The sequence below is a fragment of the Ambystoma mexicanum genome, chromosome 11 (genome assembly GCF_040938575.1).
Source record: "Ambystoma mexicanum isolate Mex_15411 chromosome 11, UKY_AmexF1_1, whole genome shotgun sequence".
Lineage (NCBI taxonomy): Eukaryota > Metazoa > Chordata > Amphibia > Caudata > Ambystomatidae > Ambystoma > Ambystoma mexicanum.
In genome coordinates, this window is record NC_090934.1 from 822,326,737 (window position 1) to 822,346,020 (window position 19,284).

At 46.1% G+C, this 19,284-nt stretch overlaps 14 non-coding genes across 14 annotated transcripts; all 14 read right to left on the reverse strand.

Annotated features, from left to right (window-relative positions):
- Nucleotides 1–364: 364 nt before the first annotated feature.
- Nucleotides 365–438, reverse strand: TRNAN-GUU (transfer RNA asparagine (anticodon GUU)). The gene has a single exon. It is a non-coding gene; the product is annotated as a tRNA-Asn (tRNA).
- Nucleotides 439–2,227: 1,789 nt separating this feature from the next.
- On the reverse strand, nucleotides 2,228–2,299 carry TRNAW-CCA (transfer RNA tryptophan (anticodon CCA)). Its single transcript has one exon. It is a non-coding gene; the product is annotated as a tRNA-Trp (tRNA).
- Nucleotides 2,300–2,612: 313 nt separating this feature from the next.
- On the reverse strand, nucleotides 2,613–2,686 carry TRNAN-GUU (transfer RNA asparagine (anticodon GUU)). The gene has a single exon. It is a non-coding gene; the product is annotated as a tRNA-Asn (tRNA).
- Nucleotides 2,687–4,859: 2,173 nt separating this feature from the next.
- Nucleotides 4,860–4,933, reverse strand: TRNAN-GUU (transfer RNA asparagine (anticodon GUU)). Its single transcript has one exon. It is a non-coding gene; the product is annotated as a tRNA-Asn (tRNA).
- Nucleotides 4,934–7,108: 2,175 nt separating this feature from the next.
- TRNAN-GUU (transfer RNA asparagine (anticodon GUU)) lies at nucleotides 7,109–7,182 on the reverse strand. The gene has a single exon. It is a non-coding gene; the product is annotated as a tRNA-Asn (tRNA).
- A 2,174-nt stretch (nucleotides 7,183–9,356) lies between these two features.
- On the reverse strand, nucleotides 9,357–9,430 carry TRNAN-GUU (transfer RNA asparagine (anticodon GUU)). Its single transcript has one exon. It is a non-coding gene; the product is annotated as a tRNA-Asn (tRNA).
- Nucleotides 9,431–11,221: 1,791 nt separating this feature from the next.
- TRNAW-CCA (transfer RNA tryptophan (anticodon CCA)) lies at nucleotides 11,222–11,293 on the reverse strand. The gene has a single exon. It is a non-coding gene; the product is annotated as a tRNA-Trp (tRNA).
- Nucleotides 11,294–11,604: 311 nt separating this feature from the next.
- Nucleotides 11,605–11,678, reverse strand: TRNAN-GUU (transfer RNA asparagine (anticodon GUU)). The gene has a single exon. It is a non-coding gene; the product is annotated as a tRNA-Asn (tRNA).
- A 1,538-nt stretch (nucleotides 11,679–13,216) lies between these two features.
- Nucleotides 13,217–13,288, reverse strand: TRNAW-CCA (transfer RNA tryptophan (anticodon CCA)). Its single transcript has one exon. It is a non-coding gene; the product is annotated as a tRNA-Trp (tRNA).
- Nucleotides 13,289–13,599: 311 nt separating this feature from the next.
- TRNAN-GUU (transfer RNA asparagine (anticodon GUU)) lies at nucleotides 13,600–13,673 on the reverse strand. The gene has a single exon. It is a non-coding gene; the product is annotated as a tRNA-Asn (tRNA).
- Nucleotides 13,674–15,463: 1,790 nt separating this feature from the next.
- TRNAW-CCA (transfer RNA tryptophan (anticodon CCA)) lies at nucleotides 15,464–15,535 on the reverse strand. Its single transcript has one exon. It is a non-coding gene; the product is annotated as a tRNA-Trp (tRNA).
- A 313-nt stretch (nucleotides 15,536–15,848) lies between these two features.
- TRNAN-GUU (transfer RNA asparagine (anticodon GUU)) lies at nucleotides 15,849–15,922 on the reverse strand. The gene has a single exon. It is a non-coding gene; the product is annotated as a tRNA-Asn (tRNA).
- A 1,790-nt stretch (nucleotides 15,923–17,712) lies between these two features.
- Nucleotides 17,713–17,784, reverse strand: TRNAW-CCA (transfer RNA tryptophan (anticodon CCA)). Its single transcript has one exon. It is a non-coding gene; the product is annotated as a tRNA-Trp (tRNA).
- A 313-nt stretch (nucleotides 17,785–18,097) lies between these two features.
- TRNAN-GUU (transfer RNA asparagine (anticodon GUU)) lies at nucleotides 18,098–18,171 on the reverse strand. The gene has a single exon. It is a non-coding gene; the product is annotated as a tRNA-Asn (tRNA).
- Between the last annotated feature and the right edge of the window lie 1,113 nt (nucleotides 18,172–19,284).

The following is a 19,284-nucleotide window of genomic DNA, read 5'->3' on the forward strand; positions in this document are numbered from 1 at the left end:
ACACACAACCTTCTGATCTGGAGTCAGACGCTACCATTGCGCCACGAGGTCCTTGTGGCAATCCACCTGGTGTGTCTGATGACAGAATAAAGGTAGGAGACGTGCATGAACCTGCAGAGCCTCATTGCTTCTTTAAGTAGACTGGCTAGGATAGCTTCCTTCTGTGCATCAGTACACGCTGCAGCCAAACCCTTCCCATGAAGTCTTGATGTTTATGAATTGAATGGCAAGTTTTGAAAAACTAAAGCAAGCCAGAAGAATTGCTTGCAGTTTATTGGATTTTTTGGACGTCAGCAGACGAGACCTGCAAGAGGTAAACAGAAGTCCATAGTTGGTCACGCTGAATTTTTGAGCCAAAATGCACCGTCCCTGGGTGGGCTTGAACCACCAACCTTTCGGTTAACAGCCGAACGCGCTAACCGATTGCGCCACAGAGACTCATGCAGTTCTTACACAGGGGCCTGATTGGTGTGCTGTTTGCTTATGCTTCCCAGGCAACCTGAAAATATTTCTAAAATAGCTCTATTTCCCACAGCAAATCAGGGTATCAAGCACTTCCCTACCTCCCCTAATCCACAAACACAGGGGATTTAGTAGAGGACAGAGCCCATCAACAGTGCACCAAATGTCTCTGTGTAGGCATAACTTGCTATGAGGAGAAAACCACAGTTGCGCACTTGTGTTAAAAGGGGACAGTAGGCTGAACCCAGAGAACACGGGAGAAATGACTCAGGTTTACTGAGTGGAACACTCTGTGTCTTTGTGCCAAAAACAGCAGCGTCTTTTCGGTTAACAGCCGAACGCGCTAACCAATTGTGCCACAGAGACTCACTGGCATGTGTGTTCTGCCTTTGGCCTGATTGCATTGCTATTTTTTTCTGATTGGCAGAAAACCTGAACTTTTTTCTGAAAAAGGCATGCCTCTCTTAGCACTGCAGTGCATTAGACTGCTCCCTTGCTTCCCTGAGTCCCCAAATACAAAACCACCTTGGGCACAATAGAAGACACATTCCAGCAGATTTAGCAAGAGTGCACCAAGGATTCTATATGTAGGTACCTTGCTGAGAAGCAAGACCTGCAGTTGCATTCTTCTGTTAAAAGAGGGCAGTAGAGTGCACCAAGAGAACTTGGGGGAAGTAGCTTATGTTAACTACTTGCCATGCTCTTTATAGATCCCTCTGTTTGACTGGGTGAATTCTAATTTCTGGGGTAGAGTAAGCAATTTTTGGATCTAGATGCTGTGCGCAACAGGAATGCTATATACTGCACTGTACTGCTACTGAAAAGTTACCAATTTTACAGGATGTTCAGGTAAGCTTTGTTTCAGAAAACAACTTGCTAGAGGCACTAAGACAGATTACTGGGACAAAGGAAGAGGGTTTGGGGATTAGCACATCTCCTATGAAAGGTACAGTCACGCCCGAGACAACTCTGAGTGTCACCTCAAATTCTAAGAAATGCAAACTAGGGACCTACGCTTTTTATTGCCAGTGGATCTTTGTGTTTCAGACAAATGTGCACGCCTCCCAGAGCCCCTTGCAATGCACTTAGGGAAATGGGGGAAGGTGCTGTGAAGCCCTCTCGCTGACAATGTCTCTCTTGTCTATAATGTAACTATGAGAGAGAGAGAAATAGGCAATGCGAGAGTGAAAAAGTAAAATGGAAATGTGTCTACTGAGAACAGTATAAGGGGAAATCCTCACAATCCAGGACCGACAGTTGATTGGGAGGGCGCTTACAGGTTTCCGACACCAGACCGGTACCTGAACTCACAAACCCAAACTGCAAAGTGATGGGCATTGCCACTAGACTGCCGACCCCCTTTCGGGGCCCCAGCATATATCGTTTGGTCACACCTAGAGTTCCCAGGACAGTGCAGCATTCAGCGATTACACGAAAATATTGACAGCGCTAGGAGGCCATGCAAATGGCAGAGGTATGCTTTACAAAGCCCACGTAGCGTGCACAAAACAGCACATCAGTCAGGCCCACTTGAAGAGATGGTAAAGAGGAAATACTTCTGCTGCATCCAGTAAAACATAGAGATTGGCCTGCTTTAAAGGTTGACCATGTCCTTCATGGGTGTCTGCAAATATGATACTTCCCTGCTGCAAAGCTTACATTCGAAACGCCAGAACAACTAGGCCCAGAGCACAAAGATGCAGTCAGGTTGAAATAACGAATTACTGAAGAGCAATTTTATATTTCAGAGTGGGAAAAGCAAATATGCCCCCGACGTGATTTGAACACGAAACCTTCTGATCTGGAGTCAGACGCGCTACCATTGCGCCACGAGGTCCTTGTGGCAATCCACCTGGTGTGTCTGATGACAGAGTAAAGGTAGGAGACGTACATGCACCTGCAGAGCCTCATTGCTTCTTTAAGTAGACTGGCTAGGATAGCTTCCTTCTGTGCATCAGTACACGCTGCAGCCAAACCCTTCCCATGAAGTCTTGATGTTCATGAATTGAATGGCAAGTTTTGAAAAACTAAAGCAAGCGAGAAGGATTGCTTACAGTTTATTGGATTTTTTGGACGTCAGCAGACGAGACCTGCGAGAGGTAAACAGAAGTTCATAGTTGGTCATGCTGAATTTTTGAGCCAAAATGCACCGTCCCCGGGTGGGCTTGAACCACCAACCTTTCGGTTAACAGCCGAACGCGCTAACCGATTGCGCCACAGAGACTCATGCAGTGCTTACACTGGGGCCTGATTGGTGTGCTGTTTGCTTATGCTTCCCAGGCAACCTGAAAATATTTCTAAAATAGCTCTATTTCCCACAGCAAATCAGGGTATCAAGCACTTCCCTACCTCCCCTAATCCACAAACACAGGGGATTTAGTAGAGGACAGAGCCCATCAACAGTGCACCAAATGTCCTCTGTGTAGGCATAACTTGCTATGAGGAGAAAGCCACAGTTGCGCACTTGTGTTAAAAGGGGACAGTAGGCTGAACCCAGAGAACACGGGAGAAATGACTCAGGTTTACTGAGTGGAACACTCTGTGTCTTTGTGCCAAAAACAGCAGCGTCTTTTCGGTTAACAGCCGAACGCGCTAACCAATTGTGCCACAGAGACTCACTGGCATGTGTGTTCTGCCTTTGGCCTGATTGCATTGCTATTTTTTTCTGATTGGCAGAAAACCTGAACTTTTTTCTGAAAAAGGCATGCCTCTCTTAGCACTGCAGTGCATTAGACTGCTCCCTTGCTTCCCTGAGTCCCCAAATACACAACCACCTTGGGCACAATAGAAGACACATTCCAGCAGATTTAGCAAGAGTGCACCAAGGTTTCTATATGTAGATACCTTGCTGAGAAGCAAGACCTGCAGTTGCATTCTTCTGTTAAAAGAGGGCAGCAGAGTGCACCAAGAGAACTTGGGGGAAGTAGCTTATGTTAACTACTTGCCATGATCTTTATAGATCCCTCTGTTTGACTGGGTGAATTCTAATTTCTGGGGTAGAGTAAGCAATTTTTGGATCTAGATGCTGTGCGCAACAGGAATGCTATATACTGCACTGTACTGCTACTGAAAAGTTACCAATTTTACAGGATGTTCAGGTAAGCTTTTTTTCAGAAAACAACTTGCTAGAGGCCCTAGGACAGATTACTGGGACAAAGGAAGAGGGTTTGGGGATTAGCACATCTCCTATGAAAGGTACAGTCACGCCCGAGACAACTCTGAGTGTCACTTCAAATTTTAAGAAATGCAAACTAGGGACCTACGCTTTTTATTGCCAGTGGATCTTTGTGTTTCAGACAAATGTGCACGCCTCCCAGAGCCCCATGCAATGCACTTAGGGAAATGGGGGAAGGTGCTGTGCAACCCTCTCGCTGACAATGTCTCTCTTGTCTATAATGTATCTATGAGAGAGAGAGAAATAGGCAATGCGAGAGTGAAAAAGTAAAATGGAAATGTGTCTACTGAGACCAGTATAAGGGGAAATCCTCACAATCCAGGACCGACAGTTGATTGGGAGGGCGCTTACAGTTTTCCGACACCAGACCGGTACCTGAACTCACAAACCCAAACTGCAAAGTTATGGGCATTGCCACTAGACTGCCGACCCCCTTTCGGGGCCCCAGCATATATCCTTTAGTCACACCTAGATTTCCCAGGACAGTGCAGCATTCAGCGATTACACGAAAATATTGACAGCGCTAGGAGGCCATGCAAATGGCAGAGGTATGCTTTACAAAGCCCACGTAGCGTGCACAAAACAGCACATCAGTCAGGCCCACTTGAAGAGATGGTAAAGAGGAAATACTTCTGCTGCATCCAGTAAAACATAGAGATTGGCCTGCTTTAAAGGTTGACCATGTCCTTCATGGGTGTCTGTCAATATGATACTTCCCTGCTGCAAAGCTTACATTCGAAACGCCAGAACAACTAGGCCCAGAGCATAAAGATGCAGTCAGGTTGAAATAACGAGATACTGAAGAGCAATTTTGTATTTCAGAGTGGGAAAAGGAAGTATGACCCCGACGTGATTTGAACACACAACCTTCTGATCTGGAGTCAGACGCTACCATTGCGCCACGAGGTCCTTGTGGCAATCCACCTGGTGTGTCTGATGACAGAATAAAGGTAGGAGACGTGCATGAACCTGCAGAGCCTCATTGCTTCTTTAAGTAGACTGGCTAGGATAGCTTCCTTCTGTGCATCAGTACACGCTGCAGCCAAACCCTTCCCATGAAGTCTTGATGTTTATGAATTGAATGGCAAGTTTTGAAAAACTAAAGCAAGCGAGAAGAATTGCTTGCAGTTTATTGGATTTTTTGGACGTCAGCAGACGAGACCTGCGAGAGGTAAACAGAAGTCCATAGTTGGTCACGCTGAATTTTTGAGCCAAAATGCACCGTCCCTGGGTGGGCTTGAACCACCAACCTTTCGGTTAACAGCCGAACGCGCTAACCGATTGCGCCACAGAGACTCATGCAGTTCTTACACAGGGGCCTGATTGGTGTGCTGTTTGCTTATGCTTCCCAGGCAACCTGAAAATATTTCTAAAATAGCTCTATTTCCCACAGCAAATCAGGGTATCAAGCACTTCCCTACCTCCCCTAATCCACAAACACAGGGGATTTAGTAGAGGACAGAGCCCATCAACAGTGCACCAAATGTCCTCTGTGTAGGCATAACTTGCTATGAGGAGAAAACCACAGTTGCGCACTTGTGTTAAAAGGGGACAGTAGGCTGAACCCAGAGAACACGGGAGAAATGACTCAGGTTTACTGAGTGGAACACTCTGTGTCTTTGTGCCAAAAACAGCAGCGTCTTTTCGGTTAACAGCCGAACGCGCTAACCAATTGTGCCACAGAGACTCACTGGCATGTGTGTTCTGCCTTTGGCCTGATTGCATTGCTATTTTTTTCTGATTGGCAGAAAACCTGAACTTTTTTCTGAAAAAGGCATGCCTCTCTTAGCACTGCAGTGCATTAGACTGCTCCCTTGCTTCCCTGAGTCCCCAAATACAAAACCACCTTGGGCACAATAGAAGACACATTCCAGCAGATTTAGCAAGAGTGCACCAAGGATTCTATATGTAGGTACCTTGCTGAGAAGCAAGACCTGCAGTTGCATTCTTCTGTTAAAAGAGGGCAGCAGAGTGCACCAAGAGAACTTGGGGGAAGTAGCTTATGTTAACTACTTGCCATGCTCTTTATAGATCCCTCTGTTTGACTGGGTGAATTCTAATTTCTGGGGTAGAGTAAGCAATTTTTGGATCTAGATGCTGTGCGCAACAGGAATGCTATATACTGCACTGTACTGCTACTGAAAAGTTACCAATTTTACAGGATGTTCAGGTAAGCTTTGTTTCAGAAAACAACTTGCTAGAGGCACTAAGACAGATTACTGGGACAAAGGAAGAGGGTTTGGGGATTAGCACATCTCCTATGAAAGGTACAGTCACGCCCGAGACAACTCTGAGTGTCACCTCAAATTCTAAGAAATGCAAACTAGGGACCTACGCTTTTTATTGCCAGTGGATCTTTGTGTTTCAGACAAATGTGCACGCCTCCCAGAGCCCCTTGCAATGCACTTAGGGAAATGGGGGAAGGTGCTGTGCAACCCTCTCGCTGACAATGTCTCTCTTGTCTATAATGTATCTATGAGAGAGAGAGAAATAGGCAATGCGAGAGTGAAAAAGTAAAATGGAAATGTGTCTACTGAGACCAGTATAAGGGGAAATCCTCACAATCCAGGACCGACAGTTGATTGGGAGGGCGCTTACAGGTTTCCGACACCAGACCGGTACCTGAACTCACAAACCCAAACTGCAAAGTGATGGGCATTGCCACTAGGCTGCCGACCCCCTTTCGGGGCCCCAGCATATATCCTTTAGTCACACCTAGAGTTCCCAGGACAGTGCAGCATGCAGCGATTACACGAAAATATTGACAGCGCTAGGAGGCCATGCAAATGGCAGAGGTATGCTTTACAAAGCCCACGTAGCGTGCACAAAACAGCACATCAGTCAGGCCCACTTGAAGAGATGGTAAAGAGGAAATACTTCTGCTGCATCCAGTAAAACATAGAGATTGGCCTGCTTTAAAGGTTGACCATGTCCTTCATGGGTGTCTGTCAATATGATACTTCCCTGCTGCAAAGCTTACATTCGAAACGCCAGAACAACTAGGCCCAGAGCACAAAGATGCAGTCAGGTTGAAATAACGAGATACTGAAGAGCAATTTTGTATTTCAGAGTGAGAAAAGCAAATATGACCCCGACGTGATTTGAACACGAAACCTTCTGATCTTGAGTCAGACGCGCTACCATTGCGCCACGAGGTCCTTGTGGCAGTCCACCTGGTGTGTCTGATGACAGAATAAAGGTAGGAGACGTACATGCACCTGCAGAGCCTCATTGCTTCTTTAAGTAGACTGGCTAGGATAGCTTCCTTCTGTGCATCAGTACACGCTGCAGCCAAACCCTTCCCATGAAGTCTTGATGTTTATGAATTGAATTGCAAGTTTTGAAAAACTAAAGCAAGCGAGAAGAATTGCTTACAGTTTATTGGATTTTTTGGACGTCAGCAGACGAGACCTGCGAGAGGTAAACAGAAGTTCATAGTTGGTCATGCTGAATTTTTGAGCCAAAATGCATCGTCCCTGGGTGGGCTTGAACCACCAACCTTTCGGTTAACAGCCGAACGCGCTAACCGATTGCGCCACAGAGACTCATGCAGTGCTTACACTGGGGCCTGATTGGTGTGCTGTTTGCTTATGCTTCCCAGGCAACCTGAAAATATTTCTAAAATAGCTCTATTTCCCACAGCAAATCAGGGTATCAAGCACTTCCCTACCTCCCCTAATCCACATACACAGGGGATTTAGTAGAGGACAGAGCCCATCAACAGTGCACCAAATGTCCTCTGTGTAGGCATAACTTGCTATGAGGAGAAAGCCACAGTTGCGCACTTGTGTTAAAAGGGGACAGTAGGCTGAACCCAGAGAACACGGGAGAAATGACTCAGGTTTACTGAGTGGAACACTCTGTGTCTTTGTGCCCAAAACAGCAGCGTCTTTTCGGTTAACAGCCGAACGCGCTAACCAATTGCGCCACAGAGACTCACTGGCATGTGTGTTCTGCCTTTGGCCTGATTGCATTGCTATTTTTTTCTGATTGGCAGAAAACCTGAACTTGTTTCTGAAAAAGGCATGCCTCTCTTAGCACTGCAGTGCATTAGACTGCTCCCTTGCTTCCCTGAGTCCCCAAATACACAACCACCTTGGGCACAATAGAAGACACATTCCAGCAGATTTAGCAAGAGTGCACCAAGGATTCTATATGTAGGTACCTTGCTGAGAAGCAAGACCTGCAGTTGCATTCTTCTGTTAAAAGAGGGCAGCAGAGTGCACCAAGAGAACTTGGGGGAAGTAGATTATGTTAACTACTTGCCATGCTCTTTATAGATCCCTCTGTTTGACTGGGTGAATTCTAATTTCTGGGGTAGAGTAAGCAATTTTTGGATCTAGATGCTGTGCGCAACAGGAATGCTATATACTGCACTGTACTGCTACTGAAAAGTTACCAATTTTACAGGATGTTCAGGTAAGCTTTGTTTCAGAAAACAACTTGCTAGAGGCACTAAGACAGATTACTGGGACAAAGGAAGAGGGTTTGGGGATTAGCACATCTCCTATGAAAGGTACAGTCACGCCCGAGACAACTCTGAGTGTCACCTCAAATTCTAAGAAATGCAAACTAGGGACCTACGCTTTTTATTGCCAATGGATCTTTGTGTTTCAGACAAATGTGCACGCCTCCCAGAGCCCCTTGCAATGCACTTAGGGAAATGGGGGAAGGTGCTGTGAAGCCCTCTCGCTGACAATGTCTCTCTTGTCTATAATGTATCTATGAGAGAGAGAGAAATAGGCAATGCGAGAGTGAAAAAGTAAAATGGAAATGTGTCTACTGAGACCAGTATAAGGGGAAATCCTCACAATCCAGGACCGACAGTTGATTGGGAGGGCGCTTACAGGTTTCCGACACCAGACCGGTACCTGAACTCACAAACCCAAACTGCAAAGTGATGGGCATTGCCACTAGACTGCCGACCCCCTTTCGGGGCCCCAGCATATATACTTTAGTCACACCTAGAGTTCCCAGGACAGTGCAGCATTCAGCGATTACACGAAAATATTGACAGCGCTAGGAGGCCATGCAAATGGCAGAGGTATGCTTTACAAAGCCCACGTAGCGTGCACAAAACAGCACATCAGTCAGGCCCACTTGAAGAGATGGTAAAGAGGAAATACTTCTGCTGCATCCAGTAAAACATAGAGATTGGCCTGCTTTAAAGGTTGACCATGTCCTTCATGGGTGTCTGTCAATATGATACTTCCCTGCTGCAAAGCTTACATTCGAAACGCCAGAACAACTAGGCCCAGAGCACAAAGATGCAGTCAGGTTGAAATAACGAGATACTGAAGAGCAATTTTGTATTTCAGAGTGGGAAAAGCAAATATGACCCCGACGTGATTTGAACACGAAACCTTCTGATCTGGAGTCAGACGGCTACCATTGCGCCACGAGGTCCTTGTGGCAATCCACCTGGTGTGTCTGATGACAGAATAAAGGTAGGAGACGTACATGCACCTGCAGAGCCTCATTGCTTCTTTAAGTAGACTGGCTAGGATAGCTTCCTTCTGTGCATCAGTACACGCTGCAGCCAAACCCTTCCCATGAAGTCTTGATGTTTATGAATTGAATGGCAAGTTTTGAAAAACTAAAGCAAGCGAGAAGAATTGCTTGCAGTTTATTGGATTTTTTGGACGTCAGCAGACGAGACCTGCGAGAGGTAAACAGAAGTCCATAGTTGGTCACGCTGAATTTTTGAGCCAAAATGCACCGTCCCTGGGTGGGCTTGAACCACCAACCTTTCGGTTAACAGCCGAACGCGCTAACCAATTGCGCCACAGAGACTCATGCAGTTCTTACACAGGGGCCTGATTGGTGTGCTGTTTGCTTATGCTTCCCAGGCAACCTGAAAATATTTCTAAAATAGCTCTATTTCCCACAGCAAATCAGGGTATCAAGCACTTCCCTACCTCCCCTAATCCACAAACACAGGGGATTTAGTAGAGGACAGAGCCCATCAACAGTGCACCAAATGTCCTCTGTATAGGCATAACTTGCTATGAGGAGAAAGCCACAGTTGCGCACTTGTGTTAAAAGGGGACAGTAGGCTGAACCCAGAGAACACGGGAGAAATGACTCAGGTTTACTGAGTGGAACACTCTGTGTCTTTGTGCCAAAAACAGCAGCATCTTTTCGGTTAACAGCCGAACGCGCTAACCAATTGTGCCACAGAGACTCACTGGCATGTGTGTTCTGCCTTTGGCCTGATTGCATTGCTATTTTTTTTCTGATTGGCAGAAAACCTGAACTTTTTTCTGAAAAAGGCATGCCTCTCTTAGCACTGCAGTGCATTAGACTGCTCCCTTGCTTCCCTGAGTCCCCAAATACACAACCACCTTGAGCACAATAGAAGACACATTCCAGCAGATTTAGCAAGAGTGCACCAAGGATTCTATATGTAGGTACCTTGCTGAGAAGCAAGACCTGCAGTTGCATTCTTCTGTTAAAAGAGGGCAGCAGAGTGCACCAAGAGAACTTGGGGGAAATAGCTTATGTTAACTACTTGCCATGCTCTTTATAGATCCCTCTGTTTGACTGGGTGAATTCTAATTTCTGGGGTAGAGTAAGCAATTTTTGGATCTAGATGCTGTGCGCAACAGGAATGCTATATACTGCACTGTACTGCTACTGAAAACTTATCAATTTTACAGGATGTTCAGGTAAGCTTTGTTTCAGAAAACAACTTGCTAGAGGCACTAAGACAGATTACTGGGACAAAGGAAGAGGGTTTGGGGATTAGCACATCTCCTATGAAAGGTACAGTCACGCCCGAGACAACTCTGAGTGTCACCTCAAATTCTAAGAAATGCAAACTAGGGACCTACGCTTTTTATTGCCAGTGGATCTTTGTGTTTCAGACAAATGTGCACGCCTCCCAGAGCCCCATGCAATGCACTTAGGGAAAGGGGGGAAGGTGCTGTGAAGCCCTCTCGCTGACAATGTCTCTCTTGTCTATAATGTATCTATGAGAGAGAGAGAAATAGGCAATGCGAGAGTGAAAAAGTAAAATGGAAATGTGTCTACTGAGACCAGTATAAGGGGAAATCCTCACAATCCAGGACTGACAGTTGATTGGGAGGGCGCTTACAGTTTTCTGACACCAGACCGGTACCTGAACTCACAAACCCAAACTACAAAGTGATGGGCATTGCCACTAGACTGCCGACCCCCTTTCGGGGCCCCAGCATATATCCTTTAGTCACACCTAGAGTTCCCAGGACAGTGCAGCATTCAGCGATTACACGAAAATATTGACAGCGCTAGGAGGCCATGCAAATGGCAGAGGTATGCTTTACAAAGCCCACGTAGCGTGCACAAAACAGCACATCAGTCAGGCCCACTTGAAGAGATGGTAAAGAGGAAATACTTCTGCTGCATCCAGTAAAACATAGAGATTGGCCTGCTTTAAAGGTTGACCATGTCCTTCATGGGTGTCTGCAAATATGATACTTCCCTGCTGCAAAGCTTACATTCGAAACGCCAGAACAACTAGGCCCAGAGCACAAAGATGCAGTCAGGTTGAAATAACGAGATACTGAAGAGCAATTTTGTATTTCAGAGTGGGAAAAGCAAATATGACCCCGACGTGATTTGAACACGCAACCTTCTGATCTGGAGTCAGACGCGCTACCATTGCGCCACGAGGTCCTTTGCAGTCCACCTGGTGTGTCTGATGACAGAATAAAGGTAGGAGACGTACATGCACCTGCAGAGCCTCATTGCTTCTTTAAGTAGACTGGCTAGGATAGCTTCCTTCTGTGCATCAGTACACGCTGCAGCCAAACCCTTCCCATGAAGTGTTGATGTTTATGAATTGAATGGCAAGTTTTGAAAAACTAAAGCAAGCAAGAAGAATTGCTTGCAGTTTATTGGATTTTTTGGACGTCAGCAGACGAGACCTGCGAGAGGTAAACAGAAGTTCATAGTTGGTCAAGCTGAATTTTTGAGCCGAAATGCATCGTCCCTGGGTGGGCTTGAACCACCAACCTTTCGGTTAACAGCCGGATGCGCTAACCGATTGCGCCACAGAGACTCATGTAGTGCTTACACAGGGGCCTGATTGGTGTGCTGTTTGCTTATGCTTCCCAGGCAACCTGAAAACATTTCTAAAATAGCTCTTTTTCCCACAGCAAATCAGGGTATCAAGCACTTCCCTACCTCCCCTAATCCACAAACACAGGGGATTTAGTAGAGGACAGAGCCCATCAACAGTGCACCAAATGTCCTCTGTGTAGGCATAACTTGCTATGAGGAGAAAGCCACGCCTCTCTTAGCACTGCAGTACATTAGACTGCTCCCTTGCTTCCCTGAGTCCCCAAATACACAACCACCTTGGGCACAATAGAAGACACATTCCAGCAGATTTAGCAAGAGTGCACCAAGGTTTCTATATGTAGGTACCTTGCTGAGAAGCAAGACCTGCAGTTGCATTCTTCTGTTAAAAGAGGGCAGCAGAGTGCACCAAGAGAACTTGGGGGAAGTAGCTTATGTTAACTACTTGCCATGCTCTTTATAGATCCCTCTGTTTGACTGGGTGAATTCTAATTTCTGGGGTAGAATAAGCAATTTTTGGATCTAGATGCTGTGCGCAACAGGAATGCTATATACTGCACTGTACTGCTACTGAAAAGTTACCAATTTTACAGGATGTTCAGGTAAGCTTTGTTTCAGAAAACAACTTGCTAGAGGCCCTAGGACAGATTAGTGGGACAAAGGAAGAGGGTTTGGGGATTAGCACATCTCCTATGTAAGGTACTGTCACGCCCGAGACAACTCTGAGTGCCACCTCAAATTCTAAGAAATGCGAATTAGGGTCCTACGCTTTTTATGGCCAGTGGATCTTTGTGTTTCAGACAAATGTGCACGCCTCCCAGAGCCCCTTGCAATGCACTTAGGGAAATGGGGGAAGGTGCTGTGAAGCCCTCTCGCTGACAATGGCTCTCTTGTCTATAATGTATCTATGAGAGAGAGAGAAATAGGCAATGCGAGAGTGAAAAAGTAAAATGGAAATGTGTCTACTGAGACCAGTATAAGGGGAAATCCTCACAATCCAGGACCGACAGTTGATTGGGAGGGCGCTTACAGGTTTCCGACACCAGACCGGTACCTGAACTCAAAAACCCAAACTGCAAAGTGATGGGCATTGCCACTAGACTGCCAATCCCCTTTCGGGGCCCCAGCATATATCCTTTAGTCACACCTAGAGTTCCCAGGACAGTGCAGCATTCAGCGATTACACGAAAATATTGACAGCGCTAGGAGGCCATGCAAATGGCAGAGGTATGCTTTACAAAGCCCACGTAGCGTGCACAAAACAGCACATCAGTCAGGCCCACTTGAAGAGATGGTAAAGAGGAAATACTTCTGCTGCATCCAGTAAAACATAGAGATTGGCCTGCTTTAAAGGTTGACCATGTCCTTCATGGGTGTCTGTCAATATGATACTTCCCTGCTGCAAAGTTTACATTCGAAACGCCAGAACAACTAGGCCCAGAGCACAAAGATGCAGTCAGGTTGAAATAACGAGATACTGAAGAGCAATTTTGTATTTCAGAGTGGGAAAAGCAAATATGACCCCGACGTGATTTGAACACGCAACCTTCTGATCTGGAGTCAGACGCGCTACCATTGCGCCACGAGGTCCTTGGCAGTCCACCTGGTGTGTCTGATGACAGAATAAAGGTAGGAGACGTACATGCACCTGCAGAGCCTCATTGCTTCTTTAAGTAGACTGGCTAGGATAGCTTCCTTCTGTGCATCAGTACACGCTGCAGCCAAACCCTTCCCATGAAGTCTTGATGTTTATGAATTGAATGGCAAGTTTTGAAAAACTAAAGCAAGCGAGAAGAATTGCTTGCAGTTTATTGGATTTTTTGGACGTCAGCAGACGAGACCTGCGAGAGGTAAACAGAAGTCCATAGTTGGTCACGCTGAATTTTTGAGCCAAAATGCACCGTCCCTGGGTGGGCTTGAACCACCAACCTTTCGGTTAACAGCCGAACGTGCTAACCGATTGCGCCACAGAGACTCATGCAGTTCTTACACAGGGGCCTGATTGGTGTGCTGTTTGCTTATGCTTCCCAGGCAACCTGAAAATATTTCTAAAATAGCTCTATTTCCCACAGCAAATCAGGGTATCAAGCACTTCCCTACCTCCCCTAATCCACAAACACAGGGGATTTAGTAGAGGACAGAGCCCATCAACAGTGCACCAAATGTCCTCTGTGTAGGCATAACTTGCTATGAGGAGAAAGCCACAGTTGCGCACTTGTGTTAAAAGGGGACAGTAGGCTGAACCCAGAGAACACGGGAGAAATGACTCAGGTTTACTGAGTGGAACACTCTGTGTCTTTGTGCCAAAAACAGCAGCGTCTTTTCGGTTAACAGCCGAACGCGCTAACCAATTGCGCCACAGAGACTCACTGGCATGTGTGTTCTGCCTTTGGCCTGATTGCATTGCTATTTTTTTCTGATTGGCAGAAAACCTGAACTTTTTTCAGAAAAAGGCATGCCTCTCTTAGCACTGCAGTGCATTACACAGCTCCCTTTCTTCCCTGAGTCCCCAAATACACAACCACCTTGGGCACAATAGAAGACACATTCCAGCAGATTTAGCAAGAGTGCACCAAGGTTTCTATATGTAGGTACCTTGCTGAGAAGCAAGACCTGCAGTTGCATTCTTCTGTTACAAGAGGGCAGCAGAGGGCACCAAGAGAACTTGGGGGAAGTAGCTTATGTTAACTACTTGCCATGCTCTTTATAGATCCCTAAGTTTGACTGGGTGAATTCTAATTTCTGGGGTAGAGTAAGCAATTTTTGGATCTAGAACCTGTGCGCAACAGGAATGCTATATACTGCACTGTACTGCTACTGAAAAGTTACCAATTTTACAGGATGTTCAGGTAAGCTTTGTTTCAGAAAACAACTTGCTAGAGGCCCTAGGACAGATTACTGGGACAAAGGAAGAGGGTTTGGGGATTAGCACATCTCCTATGAAAGGTACAGTCACGCCCGAGACAACTCTGAGTGTCACCTCAAATTCTAAGAAATGCAAACTAGGGACCTACGCTTTTTATTGCCAGTGGATCTTTGTGTTTCAGACAAATGTGCACGCCTCCCAGAGCCCCTTGCAATGCACTTAGGGAAATGGGGGAAGGTGCTGTGAAGCCCTCTCGCTGACAATGTCTCTCTTGTCTATAATGTGTCTATGAGAGAGAGAGAAATAGGCAATGCGAGAGTGAAAAAGTAAAATGGAAATGTGTCTACTGAGACCAGTATAAGGGGAAATCCTCACAATCCAGGACCGACAGTTGATTGGGAGGGCGCTTACAGGTTTCCGACACCAGACCGGTACCTGAACTCACAAACCCAAACTGCAAAGTGATGGGCATTGCCACTAGACTGCCGACCCCCTTTCGGGGCCCCAGCATATATCCTTTAGTCACACCTAGAGTTCCCAGGACAGTGCAGCATTCAGCGATTACACGAAAATATTGACAGCGCTAGGAGGCCATGCAAATGGCAGAGGTATGCTTTACAAAGCCCACGTAGCGTGCACAAAACAGCACATCAGTCAGGCCCACTTGAAGAGATGGTAAAGAGGAAATACTTCTGCTGCATCCAGTAAAACATAGAGATTGGCCTGCTTTAAAGGTTGACCATGTCCTTCATGGGTGTCTGTCAATATGATACTTCCCTGCTGCAAAGCTTACATTCGAAACGCCAGAACAACTAAGCCCAGAGCACAAAGATGCAGTCAGGTTGAAATAACGAGATACTGAAGAGCAATTTTGTATTTCAGAGTGGGAAAAGCAAATATGACCCCGACGTGATTTGAACACGCAACCTTCTGATCTGGAGTCAGACGCGCTACCATTGCGCCACGAGGTCCTTGTGGCAGTCCACCTGGTGTGTCTGATGACAGAATAAAGGTAGGAGACTTACATGCACCTGCAGAGCCTCATTGCTTCTTTAAGTAGACTGGCTAGGATAGCTTCCTTCTGTGCATCAGTACATGCTGCAGCCAAACCCTTCCCATGAACTCTTGATGTTTATGAATTGAATTGCAAGTTTTGAAAAACTAAAGCAAGCGAGAAGAATTGCTTGCAGTTTATTGGATTTTTTGGACGTCAGCAGACGAGACATGCGAGAGGTAAACAGAAGTTCATAGTTGGTCATGCTGAATTTTTGAGCCAAAATGCATCGTCCCTGGGTGGACTTGAACCACCAACCTTTCGGTTAACAGCCGAACGTGCTAACCGATTGCGCCACAGAGACTCATGCAGTGCTTACACTAGGGCCTGATTGGTGTGCTGTTTGCTTATGCTCCCCAGGCAACCTGAAAATATTTCTAAAATAGCTCTATTTCCCACAGCAAATCAGGGTATCAAGCACTTCCCTACCTCCCGTAATCCACAAACACAGGGTATTTAGTAGAGGACAGAGCCCATCAACAGTGCACCAAATGCCCTCTGTGTAGGCATAACTTGCTATGAGGAGAAAGCCACAGTTGCGCACTTGTGTTAAAAGGGGACAGTAGGCTGAACCCAGAGAACACGGGAGAAATGACTCAGGTTTACTGAGTGGAACACTCTGTGTCTTTGTGCCCAAAACAGCAGCGTCTTTTCGGTTAGCAGCCGAACGCGCTAACCAATTGCGCCACAGAGACTCACTGGCATGTGTGTTCTGCCTTTGGCCTGATTGCATTGCTATTTTTTTCTGATTGGCACAAAACCTGAACTTTTTTCTGAAAAAGGCATGCCTCTCTTAGCACTGCAGTGCATTAGACTGCTCCCTTGCTTCCCTGAGTCCCCAAATACACAACCACCTTGGGCACAATAGAAGACACATTCCAGCAGATTTAGCAAGAGTGCACCAAGGATTCTATATGTAGGTACCTTGCTGAGAAGCAAGACCTGCAGTTGCATTCTTCTGTTAAAAGAGGGCAGCAGAGTGCACCAAGAGAACTTGGGGGAAGTAGCTTATGTTAACTACTTGCCATGCTCTTTATAGATCCCTCTGTTTGACTGGGTGAATTCTAATTTCTGGGGTAGAGTAAGCAATTTTTGGATCTAGATGCTGTGCGCAAGAGGAATGCTATATACTGCACTGTACTGCTACTGAAAAGTTACCAATTTTACAGGATGTTCAGGTAAGCTTTGTTTCAGAAAACAACTTGCTAGAGGCACTAAGACAGATTACTGGGACAAAGGAAGAGGGTTTGGGGATTAGCACATCTCCTATGAAAGGGACAGTCACGCCCGAGACAACTCTGAGTGTCACCTCAAATTCTAAGAAATGCAAACTAAGGACCTACGCTTTTTATTGCCAATGGATCTTTGTGTTTCAGACAAATGTGCACGCCTCCCAGAGCCCCTTGCAATGCACTTAGGGAAAGGGGGGAAGGTGCTGTGAAGCCCTCTCGCTGACAATGTCTCTCTTGTCTATAATGTAACTATGAGAGAGAGAGAAATAGGCAATGCGAGAGTGAAAAAGTAAAATGGAAATGTGTCTACTGAGACCAGTATAAGGGGAAATCCTCACAATCCAGGACCGACAGTTGATTGGGAGGGCGCTTACAGGTTTCCGACACCAGACCGGTACCTGAACTCACAAACCCAAACTGCAAAGTGATGCCCATTGCCACTAGACTGCCGACCCCCTTTCGGGGCCCCAACATATATCCTTTAGTCACACCTAGAGTTCCCAGGACAGTGCAGCATTCAGCGATTACACGAAAATATTGAAAGCGCTAGGAGGCCATGCAAATGGCAGAGGTATGCTTTACAAAGCCCACGTAGCGTGCACAAAACAGCACATCAGTCAGGCCCACTTGAAGAGATGGTAAAGAGGAAATACTTCTGCTGCATCCAGTAAAACATAGAGATTGGCCTGCTTTAAAGGTTGACCATGTCCTTCATGGGTGTCTGTCAATATGATACTTCCCTGCTGCAAAGTTTACATTCGAAACGCCAGAACAACTAGGCCCAGAGCACAAAGATGCAGTCAGGTTGAAATAACGAGATACTGAAGAGCAATTTTGTATTTCAGAGTGGGAAAAGGAAGTATGACCCCGAAGTGATTTGAACACACAACCTTCTGATCTGGAGTCAGACGCGCTACCATTGCGCCACGAGGTCCTTGTGGCAATCCACCTGGTGTGTCTGATGACAGAATAAAGGTAGGAGACGTACATCCACCTGCAGAGCCTCATTGCTTCTTTAGGTAGACTGGCTAGGATAGCTTCCTTCTGTGCATTAGTACACGCTGCAGCCAAACCCTTCCCATGAAGTCTTGATGTTTATGAATTGAATGGCAAGTTTTGAAAAACTAAAGCAAGCGAGAAGAATTGCTTACAGTTTATTGGATTTTTTGGACGTCAGCAGACGAGACCTGCGAGAGGTAAACAGAAGTTCATAGTTGGTCATGCTGAATTTTTGAGCCAAAATGCATCGTCCCTGGGTGGGCTTGAACCACCAACCTTTCGGTTAACAGCCGAAAGCGCTAACCGATTGCGCCACAGAGACTCATGCAGTGCTTACACTGGGGCCTGATTGGTGTGCTGTTTGCTTATGCTTCCCAGGCAACCTGAAAATATTTCTAAAATAGCTCTATTTCCCACAGCAAATCAGGGTATCAAGCACTTCCCTACCTCCCCTAATCCACAAACACAGGGGATTTAGTAGAGGACAGAGCCCATCAACAGTGCACCAAATGTCCTCTGTGTAGGCATAACTTGCTATGAGGAGAAAGCCACAGTTGCGCACTTGTGTTAAAAGGGGACAGTAGGCTGAACCCAGAGAACACGGGAGAAATGACTCAGGTTTACTGAGTGGAACACTCTGTGTCTTTGTGCCAAAAACAGCAGCGTCTTTTCGGTTAACAGCCGAACGCGCTAACCAATTGTGCCACAGAGACTCACTGGCATGTGTGTTCTGCCTTTGGCCTGATTGCATTGCTATTTTTTTCTGATTGGCAGAAAACCTGAACTTTTTTCTGAAAAAGGCATGCCTCTCTTAGCACTGCAGTGCATTAGACTGCTCCCTTGCTTCCCTGAGTCCCCAAATACACAACCACCTTGGGCACAATAGAAGACACATTCCAGCAGATTTAGCAAGAGTGCACGAAGGTTTCTATATGTAGGTACCTTGCTGAGAAGCAAGACTTGCAGTTGCATTCTTCTGTTAAAAGAGGGCAGCAGAGTGCACCAAGAGAACTTGGGGGAAGTAGCTTATGTTAACTACTTGCCATGCTCTTTATAGATCCCTCTGTTTGACTGGGTGAATTCTAATTTCTGGGGTAGAGTAAGCAATTTTTGGATCTAGATGCTGTGCGCAACAGGAATGCTATATACTGCACTGTACTGCTACTGAAAAGTTACCAATTTTACAGGATGTTCAGGTAAGCTTTGTTTCAGAAAACAACTTGCTAGAGGCACTAAGACAGATTACTGGGACAAAGGAAGAGGGTTTGGGGATTAGCACATCTCCTATGAAAGGTACAGTCACGCCCGAGACAACTCTGAGTGTCACCTCAAATTCTAAGAAATGCAAACTAGGGACCCACGCTTTTTATTGCCAGTGGATCTTTGTGTTTCAGACAAATGTGCACGCCTCCCAGAGCCCCTTGCAATGCACTTA